General features: G+C 45.6%; 1 pseudogene; it reads left to right on the top strand.

The window, feature by feature from the left end:
- Positions 1 to 2,279: 2,279 nt before the first annotated feature.
- Positions 2,280 to 5,912, top strand: LOC102261590 (annotated as a pseudogene).
- The last annotated feature ends 6,492 nt before the right edge of the window (positions 5,913 to 12,404 follow it).

Genomic DNA, 12,404 nt, shown 5'->3' with positions numbered 1-12,404 from the left:
AATGGCATATTCTTTTTTTTTTAATCCTCACCTGAGGACCTGTTTTTATTAATTTGAGAGAGAGAGAGAGAGAAACATTGATTGGTTGCCTCCCACCTGGGCCCCAAGCGGGGAGCAAACCCACAACCTAGATATGTGCCCCGACTGGGAGTTGAACCCACAACCTTTTGGTGTATGGGACGATGCTCCAACCAACTGAGCCACCAGGCCAGGGCAAAATGGCATATTCTTTACTGAACTTGCCTTTAGCCAGATCCTGAAAATACCCCGGGCTGTTCCAGTACCATCCACGCAAAGTAAAGGGAGGCCAAGAGGTAGTCCGACTGGAAAAGACAGTCGTCTTCACTAATTAACTATTAGCTAGGGCTTCTCTGGCAAGGAAGACACCCTAGAACTGAATAGTTACCAGCTTCATGGTAAATTGGCCTCTACACAGCAAGTGTGTGGTGGAGCCTAATCCAAAGTTGATCTGGCTACAGGACCTGAGCACCTGCCTCTGCTCTACCTACTGTCTATCTAAAAAATAACAAAATAACTTAAATGAAGTTAGGAATTCCTCCCCTAGCAATGGTCTTCCATGAAGTACCAAAGGAATATCCAAGATTCTTTCTGTAAGTTTGCATATACAATAAAATTTCCAAAGAATCCTTGAGTTCAAAAGAGCTAAGCTAAAAACCAGGTGAAGAATCCTCAGACAGATTCAGATTCACCCAACACCAAAAAAGTAGAGAAAAAGATAGAACCATTTCTGTATTCCCTTGTGCTCTCATTTGGACAAGTACAGCTGGGAGGGCTTGCTGGTCAACCAGGGCCACATCCAGACCTCTCTTCTCCCAGGGGGGTTCCTGCCTTTAAGCACCAAGAGGCCCCTGTCACCAAACTCATTCCTTGAGAATTGTGATCCCCAGCCCTCTGGGAACAACAAACCTTTGTATTCAATTGCTAGAATTGGTGACACATCTGTTCCCCTCTCAAGGGAACAGTGGGATCCCTACTCCTTTCAAGTGTGTGTGTGTGTGTGTGTGTGTGTAAATTTGATATATTCCCTAAGAACCATAAACAAATATAAGTAACTAAGAAAAAAAAACTGGTTTACAGTGGAAAGATCCATGTTTTTCTCCTAAAAATTATTAAAGATATAAATGGAGTATGTATTCTTTATCTCAGAGTCACCAAGACATGCATTCCATGTGAAAATTTCTCATTATAAAATTATTTTATAATTCCATTTTTAAAATCATATTCTTAAAATAAGAACTCCACCTACTCATGCCACTAAGGAATTCACTGTTGATAAAGCACAGAGAATATGCGTCTACTCTGAATAAATTCACAATTCAGCAAAGGAGTGAAGACATGAACACAACAAATACCTATAACATCATGCTGACCGACAGTGAAAAATAGCCAAAGAGTGGACCTGACACAGAGCTATGGGGGCTCAGAAGAAATATATTTCCAAAGAAGGAAGGCCGGAGCATGTAAAGCAATATCAATCATCTCAATCAGAATTGTATTTTCTCAAAAAACTAATATAGTTCAGAGAACTTGAAAATATCTTGAAAAATAGAAATGAAAAAGGAAAGATGACAAAGCACCCTCCTTTCTTCCCCTTCTGTGGGTGATGTTTACACAAAATCGATACTGTATTTATTCCGTGTAATTGTGCTTCACTAATCAGACATCCTGTTCTATCATCCTCTCGATTATCTTGTTTTCCTGCCTCATTTGCTTTCTGCTTCCAAACTCTGGCAATATTATCCTACAACATTACTGCAAAGTAAATTTTAACTGAATTTGCAATTTGAAATCATTGATTTTTCTAAGTTTAAACAAACAGAAGCTACTGCTTCTGTTTCATAAGGAAAACCTGAGAGTATGGGATTGTTTCATGGAATTCCAGTCTGGAAGGAGAAATGCTAGAGTTAAGAATGTGAAATTTTTAAATGAATGAGAAAAATGAGCCATAAGAAAAGGGGTATGGAATAGAGAATTCTCCAATAGCAAAGGAATTAGAGATGAACCTCTTTTACTCTTTCATGAGATGCTTTGCAAAACTGTTCACATGTCCTGTTACTATGCTTGGTAGTAGTTTGTTCTTAAGTGCATTGAATGGGAAGGCTGTAAGAAGATTAGGAAGCAAAAGTATGAGCCTAATACTCAAATAGAGAGAGGGCTCGCTACCTTGGCAGGGATGGGTTTGGCATCAAGATCTACAATGGTGAGATCTGGATCTGTGCGGGGCCAGGACACCAAGCATCCTGCAATCCAGCTTCAACATGTTTCCATTACTGGGGCGTGACCATGCAGCTAGCCCGGCCCTGGTGCTAGGGGTGGCCCTGGGCCTGAGGAGTGGCCAGCCCCTGCTGCAGGCCCCTGGACACTCCCTCTCTGTGCTGTAGAATGTACCGTCAGCACACAGTAGGGGCCCACTTTGGCATGCACCTGCCACTACAGGCCCTGGGCATCACAGCCAACCATGGCCAGGGTTTCCATGGCCAGAACATCACCATCTTCTACAAGAACCAGCTTGACCTCTATCCCTACCTTGGGCCCAGAGGCAGAGCTCACAATGGGGTGTCCCTCAGGCTGTTCCTTGACCACCACCTGGCATGGGCTACCTACCAGATCCACCGCAGCCTGGGAGCTGGCAATGCTGGACTGGGAAGAGTAGTGTCCACTCTGGGCTGGGAAATGGGGCCGCCCCACCCCGGGCCTATCAGGCAGCCTCATGGGCTTGAGCACAACCGGTATTCCCCAACCTGGACTCCCAGGAGCAGCTCCACAGGCCTGTACTGGCTTTGAACAGCAGCCCGTGCACTGATGGAGGGCACAGTGTGGCTGGGCCAGACACTGCAGCCCCGTGGGCTCTGGGGCTTCTATCGCTTCCTGGCCTGTGGCAATGGCTGGCACAGTCTGGCTTCCAATTACACGGGCCACTGCCACCTAGCCACCCTTGCCCACAAAACCCAACTGCTTTGGCTCTGGCCACCTCCGGAGCCCTCTTCCCCAGCATCCACCTCCCACCCAGGCTGCCGCCTGCTCACCACCAGGCATTTGTCCAATGCCACCCGGAGGAGGCTCTCCTCGTGGCAGGCGCTGGGCACCCACATCCCTGCCTGTCCTGGCCCATGCCTGCCTCACACACCAGAGCTCGGGGAGGTTCCTGTTCCAGGAGAAGTGCTGGCATCTTCATGACTACCTGGTGGACACCTTGGGCCCCTATGTGATCAATGTGACCAGGTGGCCACAGCCTGCAGTCAGCACGGTGCCACCGCTAAGGGTGCTGTGCCTGGCGAGACCCAGGACTGCTGGAAGCCTTTCTGCACCTGCAGCCAGGTGGCAGCCTTGGAGCCTGGGAGGCCTTCAGCTGCCCCTGCTACTGGAGCTGGGCAGACCCCACCTGCTGGGAGCCTAGACCTGAACTTGAACCTGAAGAAACAGTACAAAGCCAGGAATCACTTGCTGTGAGCCTCTTGTCCCCACTGCCATTTCTCAGTCCTGGAGGATTCTGTCCCAGTCTTGTTGTTTTTAGCTTAGCCAGTCCTCCCATGCACACACCCTACTTTTCATGGGATTCCTGGGGAGTGAAAGGGGCCAGAAAAAGACATTTACACCATTTCAAAACCAGAGGCCCTCTGAGATTAGCTGATCCCTCCTAACAAGGAAGCAGCCCCAGAGAGAGACAGGGTTCCCCAGGGTTAGGGTTGCCAGCCCAGGGCTCTGTTCCTACACCCACTGGATCCGTGGAGACGAGGCAGGAGACCTGTCCAAGGGCAGGCGGGCCCCAAGGTCTTGGCCAAGGTCTATATGTGCTAAACTGTTATCTGTCCTTTGCTTTCATCAGAAAGTCACTTTTTCTTTCACACACACACACACACACACACACACACACACACACACACACAAGATCCACAATGATGAAGAAGCACCAGCACAGATGTGAGAAACTGAGTCATGCAATGGGAAACAACAGTTAGGAGAACTGTCAACAGCAACATGAAACGGCTAGTGCAGAAGGAAGGGAAGGAGCAGTGAAAAAGAGGGAGCAGGCAACTTCGAGGACAGCTTGAAGAGAATCCCAGAGCCCTGGCACCATTGCCCATGTCCCTTACACTCCTTGGTGGCTCTTGTTCTGGAGGAAGGAAGAGAATGCAGAAGAGCCTGAGCTTCCCCAGGCTCTGAGCAAGTCTCACTAACAGGGCCCCAAATTCCCTGGCCCCTGTGCACACAAAGTCCTATCTAGTTACTTCAGAGAGATCCGGAGGTGTATGCTGAGTCACAAACAGCCCTTTGGTTCTATTTGAGCCCCTAGTTGATGTCAACTCTCCACAGAGCCAAGAAAGGGCCAGACTCATTCCGACCATTGCTGCTGGCTGCCCTCCATGGGAACACTGTTGTCCGTGCCAGGGTGCTAGCTGAAGAGAGCCCAGAGCGATTACCTCTGGATGCCAACACAGAGCCAGGTTCCCTGGAGCTCTCCCTGTGTGGCACTCCCTGTCCCGGTCTGTGCTGTCCTCAGTCCCCTGAGCCCTGAAGTGGCACAGCTGGTGCTGCCAAAGGCCACAGTCCTAATGAAAACGACTGCTTGGCTAGTGCCTGCCGCCCTCTCCATGGGGCTCAGAGGAGGTCCAGGGGCCTGCTGGAGGACTCGTGCTTGAAGCATATAACATGCTGTTCTCCTCTCCTCCCTTGTCCCCATCTCTTCTCCGAGCAAGTCTCTTTTGCGATGCACATTAACTTTTTAAAAGAAATGTGTTTTTTATTGATTTTAGAAAGAGAGGAAGGGAGAGGGAGAGAGAGCTAGAAACATCAATGAAAGAGAAACATTGATTGGTTGCCTCCCAGGAAGGGAGAGGGAGAGAAAGCTAGAAACATCAATGAAAGAGAAACATTGATCGGTTGCCTCCTGCATGCCCACTACTGGAGATCGAGCCCACAACCCGGGCATGTGCCCTGACCGGGAATTGAACCAATACCTCTTGGTGCATGGGATGATGCTCAATCCACTGAGCCACACTGGCCAGTCTACATTAACTCTTTCAGAGAAACACAGATTGGTCACCTGTTCCAGTAACTCATCGGGCACACCCTGAAATGTTAGCATTCCAGCCACAGGCCCCGGGACTCCGGCTCCTTGGTTAACATCCATCGTGGTGAAGACTGGCACTTCGATAAGACACAGGGGTCAGGGATGCCAGGGAGAGTGGGTCAGAGGCCCTCTCTCTACTACAGCGAATGTGAACTTTGGATTGTGTCCCAGAGCGTTTTACCCACTAAGCTGCTTGGGCATTCCAAAAGGACGAAAAAGCCAGAGGAAACTGTCTAGTGCCAGAATCATTTTTTCAATTTTAAATTTACTAATAAATTTTTGGATCAACCCAGTTTTCCCAAAGGCACCACAGCCCACCCACTTATCACCCAAATGCACATTATATGAGCTTCCTGGGATTAAACTAAAACTCCAGGTTAGCGAATTCCACCGATGAAATTATTAAAGCTATTTTGCTTGGAAACTCATAGAACCTGCCAGGCCCAGATGGACAAGTGGCAATTGATATTTATGAACCATGCTCTCCACAGCTGGGAGACCCTGGCTGGCACGTGGCAGGTCACCATGTCGAGCAGGCCTCACCTCCACGCTCCCTCCACACCCACCTCACTGGCAAGAACCCTGCCCAGGACATCCCCAAGTGCTTTGTTTGGCTGTTGATCAGCCCAGTGCTGGAAGCGACGTGGACTTTGGGGCCTCAGCACGTGCTCCCGTTCCCCTCCATATCACCCAGATACTGTGGATGCTTGTCAAAATCTTAGTTCACAGGAACAGCCTGCACCAGATTCTGCGGAGTTCTCAGAGATCTGGGCTGGAGGGTCAGCTCTTCTGCCAAGACCTCGGAAATAGCACAGAATGAAAGCTGCCAGCTTGTGGCTTTAAAAGGTCCGCTTACCTTTCTCAAGAGAAATTAGCGCAGAGCAAATGAAAATCACTAATGTTCCTATTCATCTGGCATATGATTCCCCCTGGATACAAAACGGCTCTTCTCAAGGCTGCAACTAATGGATGTCTTGACCTCTGATGCTAAAGCTTGGGAGCGACTCACCGTGTCAGGTCGTCAGCACAGAAGGACGTGGAGGGCGGGACGTGGAGGGCAGAAGGGGCACCTGGACCTGCAGCCCTGGTTTCCGCCCCACCATGAACTGCAAATTCTACGCAAGCCCTTTCTTCCTTTGGGCTTCGTTTCTCCAGGTCCGGCCAGACCATAAACAAAAACTCCTGGCCCTCTCCTCCTGGAGGATGTGTAAGATCCTATTCAGTCTAAGAGATCTGAACAATTTTAATTCTTAAAAGTCAAGAGAAGGAATCAATGACTTGCTGGCTTCCTGGCCTTGGGTAATGTGTATTAACCCATCTGCCCCCACCCCACCCTCGCCTCCCATTAACTGGAATTGATTTTGGGGGTGGAGAGAGGAGAGAGGATGTTCTGGGGCCCATTAACTGGAATTGATTTTGGGGGTGGAGAGAGGATGTTCTGGGAATGTAAGACTGACCCCATGGCAGAAAGGAAGGAGCAGGAAAGGTCAGGGAGGTCCTGTTATATTCTGGCTACTTTAGTATTTGAAAATGTGAACCACAAAAAAAAAAAATGGATGTGATTATTTTTATTGTAAAGGAATTCTTAGTACCAAAGATAATACCAATTACCAATACACTTAAATGCTTTCATTTCTGGGCAGATTAGGGAAACATCTGTTGATGGTCTCCATCACTGGGAGCTAATTGTGGTGTCAGGTACTTTAACTTCGCCTACCTTCTTTAATCCTTTCAACTGCCCAGATAAACTGAGGCCCAGCCAGGTCACATAACCTGCCTAGAGCTCCAGAAGCAATAAATGCTGGTAGGAGTTCAACTCAGGCTGTTTGGCTGCAAGGCTCACATTCTTCCCACAATTCCACTCGGCTTCTCAGGCACTGGGAGGTTCAATTTGAATTAATAAATATTTACGTGTCTAGTTTGTGAAATATTTCCCTAAAGTTAGGCATAATGTAAGTTAAAGAAAAAAATAGAATTCTAGTAAAACAAGTATGTTGCTTACATATCAGTCCTCTGAAACCTAACCATTGCGGAAGGGGAGGCTCCCCATATTGCTTTATTGATGGAACATACTCTGGTGTCTTAGGTAATGGGCACAGGCCCTGTGCTCGGAGAGAGGGAGGGAGACCACCACCTCACCGACTGCCCACTTAACAGGGCTGGCTCTCAACACTTGGACTTTAATTCCAATCCAACACAGAACTTTTTCATTTCCCCCCAGAAAATACAAAGTATTTGCTTCTTTTAAGTGGTAGCACTTACACCATAGAGAAGCCCTCTAGAAAAAGATAGATTTGAGTGTATACAATGTTTTCATTGTACATGACGATAACACTGTAAATAAAGTTAAAGGCAAGTGACAACTTGAAAAAAAAATAACATTAGAACACATGATACTCACCAAGCAAATATTCAATCTATAAAGGAACCTTTTAAAGTTATCTTTCAAATGAGCACTTAGAAAACTAGGCAAAGTTCATTGGTGAGAAATCAAGTAATACAAATTAACATATTTTTTACTTATCAGATTTGTTGATAAGACAACAGGGCAAGAGGGACCAGGTAAGAATAGAGGGAACCGCCCCCTCTGTGCACTGCTAATGCATGTGGATTGGCACCACATTTCGGAGTGGCACTATGTATTAAAACAGCTATGTTTCGCCCACATTTGGATTGTTTTTCAAGAAGCATACATTGCTTTTGCGATAACAACAACAAAAAATAGATAACATTTTTAAATGAGCTTACCCTTGACCTGACACAATTATTTCCTCAACATAAATCCTAAGGAAATAATCATGGATGTGTAAAAATATTTAGCTAGAAGAGATAGATGACAGCATTGATTTTAAGGGCAAAAACTGGTGTGGCAGAAACCACTAGTCGCTACTCGGTATCCTTTCTTTCCCTTTTTCCTTAGCAGTAGAACGCTCTGACTCCCCTTCACGGCCACCCTGCAGCTGAGTCTGCCCAACCACTGGAAAGTGGGGGTGTTGCATGGGACTGAGGGAGGCTATGTAAAGGCAGCTGACTTAACTGGGGAGGACCCCTCTGGACCCTTCCTTCCTTTCTCCTCTGCACTAGAACTTGGATGTGATGTTCAGAGCTCCTGTAGTCATTTGGGGCCAAGAAGTGGCCCTGAGGATGGAAGCTCTCCAGGAAAATGACTGAGCAGAAAGGTAGAAGAAGCCCGAGTCCCTGGGTGCCGGCCAGCCATCCCCGCCCAGCTCTGGACTGCCTTACATCAGGAGAAAGAATCGCGTCGTGTTTAAGCCACTACCCTCTGGAGTGTTCTGTAAACAAAGCTGAACCTAAGCCCAGCTCATACTTGGGATTAAGACCTAAAAGTCCAACAGGAGAAAACTAGTTAAATAAAATACATGAAATTCACATAATAAGACCTAAGTAGCCCTTTATAAGGATACAATATGGATAGAAGTCCACAATATATTGGTATTTGATAAAGGCAGGTTTAAAAACAGTGTGTAGGGTATAATCTCACTTTTGTAAAAGATGCAACTTGATACTCATGTACTGGAAAAAGTCTAGAGAGTTATACTCCAAGATAGTTACCTATGCGTAGCTGGACTACGGTGATTAATTAGTCTGCGTTTTTATACCAAATGGCTAATTAATTTCATAGCAGGAACAGGTACTATGCAACTGACCCGTGTGAGACACTAACTACCACCTGAAAACCTATTCGCTTCCAGTTAAACACACCCAGAAAGGAATATTTAGCCATACCTGAAGGCAGTCCTGCCGAATGGCTCACAGGGGACTTGGAGGGAGCGATGGGTGACTTTCAGGAGGTGTATTCACTCTTAGAGATTGTTGGGGAACCTTTAGATACATTAAAGCTCACTCCACGAAGGTCCAAAGGGTTAAACACAAAGGCACATTATTTTTCTGTGGCCATATGTGTCTCAAGCAAAGGAGGAAGCCTGCAGAGTTGCTTCCAAATGTTCAAAGACTATGTTTCCAGGTCTACAGCTGGGCTTTATTAGGGAGCTGCAGGCAATATCCATAAGAATTTGACATAAACTTATTTGAAAATATGTTAACGTGCATGGGAAGCAGATTTAATATGTATGGGGAAGGGGGTTGATCATTTGCTGTATGGAACGCAGAAGCAAAACAGCCCAATATGTAGATGTATTCAAATGCTTTCTGCGGGTCTTTCCCAACTTGGTTGGTACCTTCCCCTTCTCTCTCCATGGAACTCAATTTCCCGACACGTGAGGCACGGATGACTGGACTCAGCTGAAGGGACCGTCCGAGAACCCTGTAATCAGCATGTCCCCTCAGCCGTGCCATCATGAAAGGCCTCCTCCGAGGCTGCTATCACAAGCCGCCTATTTTTAAGGGTTATGAGTGTCTGCTCGAGCATCTCTCCTTTTCCTAAACAGCAGCAATGGAGCTGGCGACAGGAACGCATGGGCAGTCGCTCTGTGCTGTGGTCAAATCATTTGTCAGTCATGTGAAAACCAACAAGAAAAGACTGTTGGGGTTTCCAACAGCTTTATGTTCCCATCTGGCATCCAGAAAAGGCTCATTTAACTTAACGCGGCCACATTTCACAAACACCTGGTTCTTCATCGGCATTCTGCTGAAAAAAGTTCTTCCAGAACAAGAACGAACTCTCAGTTATCGTTTAACCACCCATCAGTGTGTGTGGTGAGCGATGCTCACTGTCCATGTGTGTAAGTGTTTGGTGTGGAACTTCGGAGCTAACAATAACTCTAACACTGCCACCACTGTCACCTCTGCATGTACTGAGTGCTCACACTTTGTGCTAAGTGCTGGGTAGAGATTTTACATCCTACCTAGTGAGTTAGCCATTGTCATCTCCGTTTTTAAAATGAGAAACCAGAGGTTCAGAGATGTTAGTCACCTGCCCAGTTCATACAGATAGGTGACAAATTGGAAATTCACACCTGTGTCTATCTGACTCTATCATGCCAGACTTTTTAAAAAATTTGTGGTAAAATATACAAAACATGAAGTTCACCATTTCAACCACTTTCAAGTGTACAATTCAGTGTCATTAAGCATATTCACAACTTGTATGACCATCACCACTATCTATTTCCAGATATTTTTCATTATTCAAAACAGAATTGTAACCCAATAATTCCCTACTCCTCCTTCCCCAGCCCCTGGTAACCTCTATTCTGCTTCCTATCTCTATGAATTTGCCTATTCTAGGTACTTCATATCATTGGAAGCATCCAATATTGGTCATTTTTTTACTTGTTTCTTTCACTTAGCATAAATCTTTAAGGTTCATCCACATAGCATGTGCAGTATCAGAATTTCATTCCTTTTCATGGCTGATATTCCATTGCATATATTCCACATTTTGTTTATCCATTCATCCTTCAATGGACATTTGGGTTGTTTCTACATTTTCACCACTGTGAATAATGCTGCAATAAACATTGATATTGAAGTATCTAAGTTCCTGTTTTTAATTCTTTAGGGTATATACCTAACAATAGAGTGTTGAGTCACCTAGTAATTCTGTGTTTAACTTTTGATCCAGATTTTCTCCATGTATAGTCCCAATTTTATATAGATACTAGAGCCCAGTGCACGGATTTGTGCATAGGTGGGGTCCCTCGGCTTGGCCGGTGATCAGGGCCCATCGGGGCCGTCTTGCCCAGTCTGGGAGGGAGGGACGGTGGGAGGTTGGCCAGCCGCAAGAAGTTGCCTGTGGGAGTACACTGACCACCAGCGGGCAGCTCCTGTGTGGTCAGTGTGCATCACAGTGACCAGTCGACTGGTCATTCAGTCGACCGGTTGTAAAGGTCGCTTAGGCTTTTACATATATAGATAAATATAAACCTATCACACACATTCAAACAGAATCTTTTGTTGATTCAGAGTGCAAAGAGAATGCCTTTTGAATCAGACAGACCTGGGTTTAAATCCTAGCTGCACCACCTGCTAGATCTTGGGCAAGTCATCTGTAAAATGGGAATAATAAAATATGTCTTGAGGATACGGCCATTTGATTTCAACTGGGCGAAATGACTATTATGTACCTGGACAGAATGGGTAGTGGATAAATTGTAATTATTTTCCTCGGTTTCATGAAACAGAAGTCTGTATTTTTACTGTGTAAAACATGCCTCTTTGGGTCCAGTTTACAGGTGATGAACAAAAGTAAGCCACATCACGACAAATCTGGGAACTCTGGATGCCTCAGGGAGAGTGAGATCCATAGTTTACCGGTTCCTGCCTGGGGCAGCGATGAAGGGATGGACACAGTTGGCTGGCCATCATTATCTCCCCCTTGTGCCTTTCCCACAGCCAAGGGATCATGAATCAATCAATACAGTTATTCAATAAAGCTCTCTGCACGTGGCACAAAGCGCTAAACAACTAAATCCAATTTACCTGGAATACATACACATGTTACATCTCTCCAGATGAGAAAGCCCTTTAAATACAGAGATTATTTTTTAATAGATCTGCGGGTCCAAATTGATTGGAGTCTGTGGAAACACTGATGTCTTGAGCAATATAAATAGAATCTATGTGGTCAAGGATCCTGTCCTCTATCCTCCTCCCCCTCCACCCCAACCCAAGACCAGGGCTGCACCCAGCTCCAAGTCTGCTGCCCTTGAAGAAATGAACCCGTGTTCAAGAGCAGTGATAATTTGCTCCCAGGGTCCACTTCCAGAAATGTGACTTGATGAGGGTGATTAACTCTTCTGCTCAATTTTGCTTTGGCTTCATATGCATTTAATGACTTTTTATTCCATTTAATGACGATAAGGCTGCTTAACACCATCACTTGTTCCTCAATGTCGACTCTGCAATTTTGATCTTGCTTTGTCAGTTTCTTCTGACTTTCCTAAAAGACTGCTATGGATGGGTCTTTTACTTCCTTTTGATAAAACATGAACCCACATTAGGATATGAAAAATATTCTTAGCATATGAAATGGACTGCAATTCAAGAATGTCCAATCAATTCACTAAGTACAGCAACAGATAGAAACCACTTAGAAGAGTCCAATTCTCACCTTAAATCTAAAGGATTGCTTGTTACTGGTTACATTTGAAATTACAGCACTACAGTAGTCCTCTCTTATCCATGGGGGATAAGTTCCAAGACCCCCCAGTAGATGCCTGAAACCTTGGATGGTACCCCACATATATTATGTTTTTCCTAAACATACTTGTGATAAAGCTTAATTTATAAATTAGGCATGGTAAGAGATTAACAACAATAACTAAGAATAAAATAAACAATTATAACAATACTAGAGGCCCAGTGCACAAAAATTTGTGCACTCGGGGGG

Source organism: Myotis brandtii, unplaced genomic scaffold (genome assembly GCF_000412655.1).
Source record: "Myotis brandtii unplaced genomic scaffold, ASM41265v1 scaffold316, whole genome shotgun sequence".
In the NCBI taxonomy this organism is placed as follows: domain Eukaryota; kingdom Metazoa; phylum Chordata; class Mammalia; order Chiroptera; family Vespertilionidae; genus Myotis; species Myotis brandtii.
The sequence above is the reverse complement of the archived record's forward strand: the minus strand, read 5'-3'. Positions and strand labels throughout refer to the sequence as shown.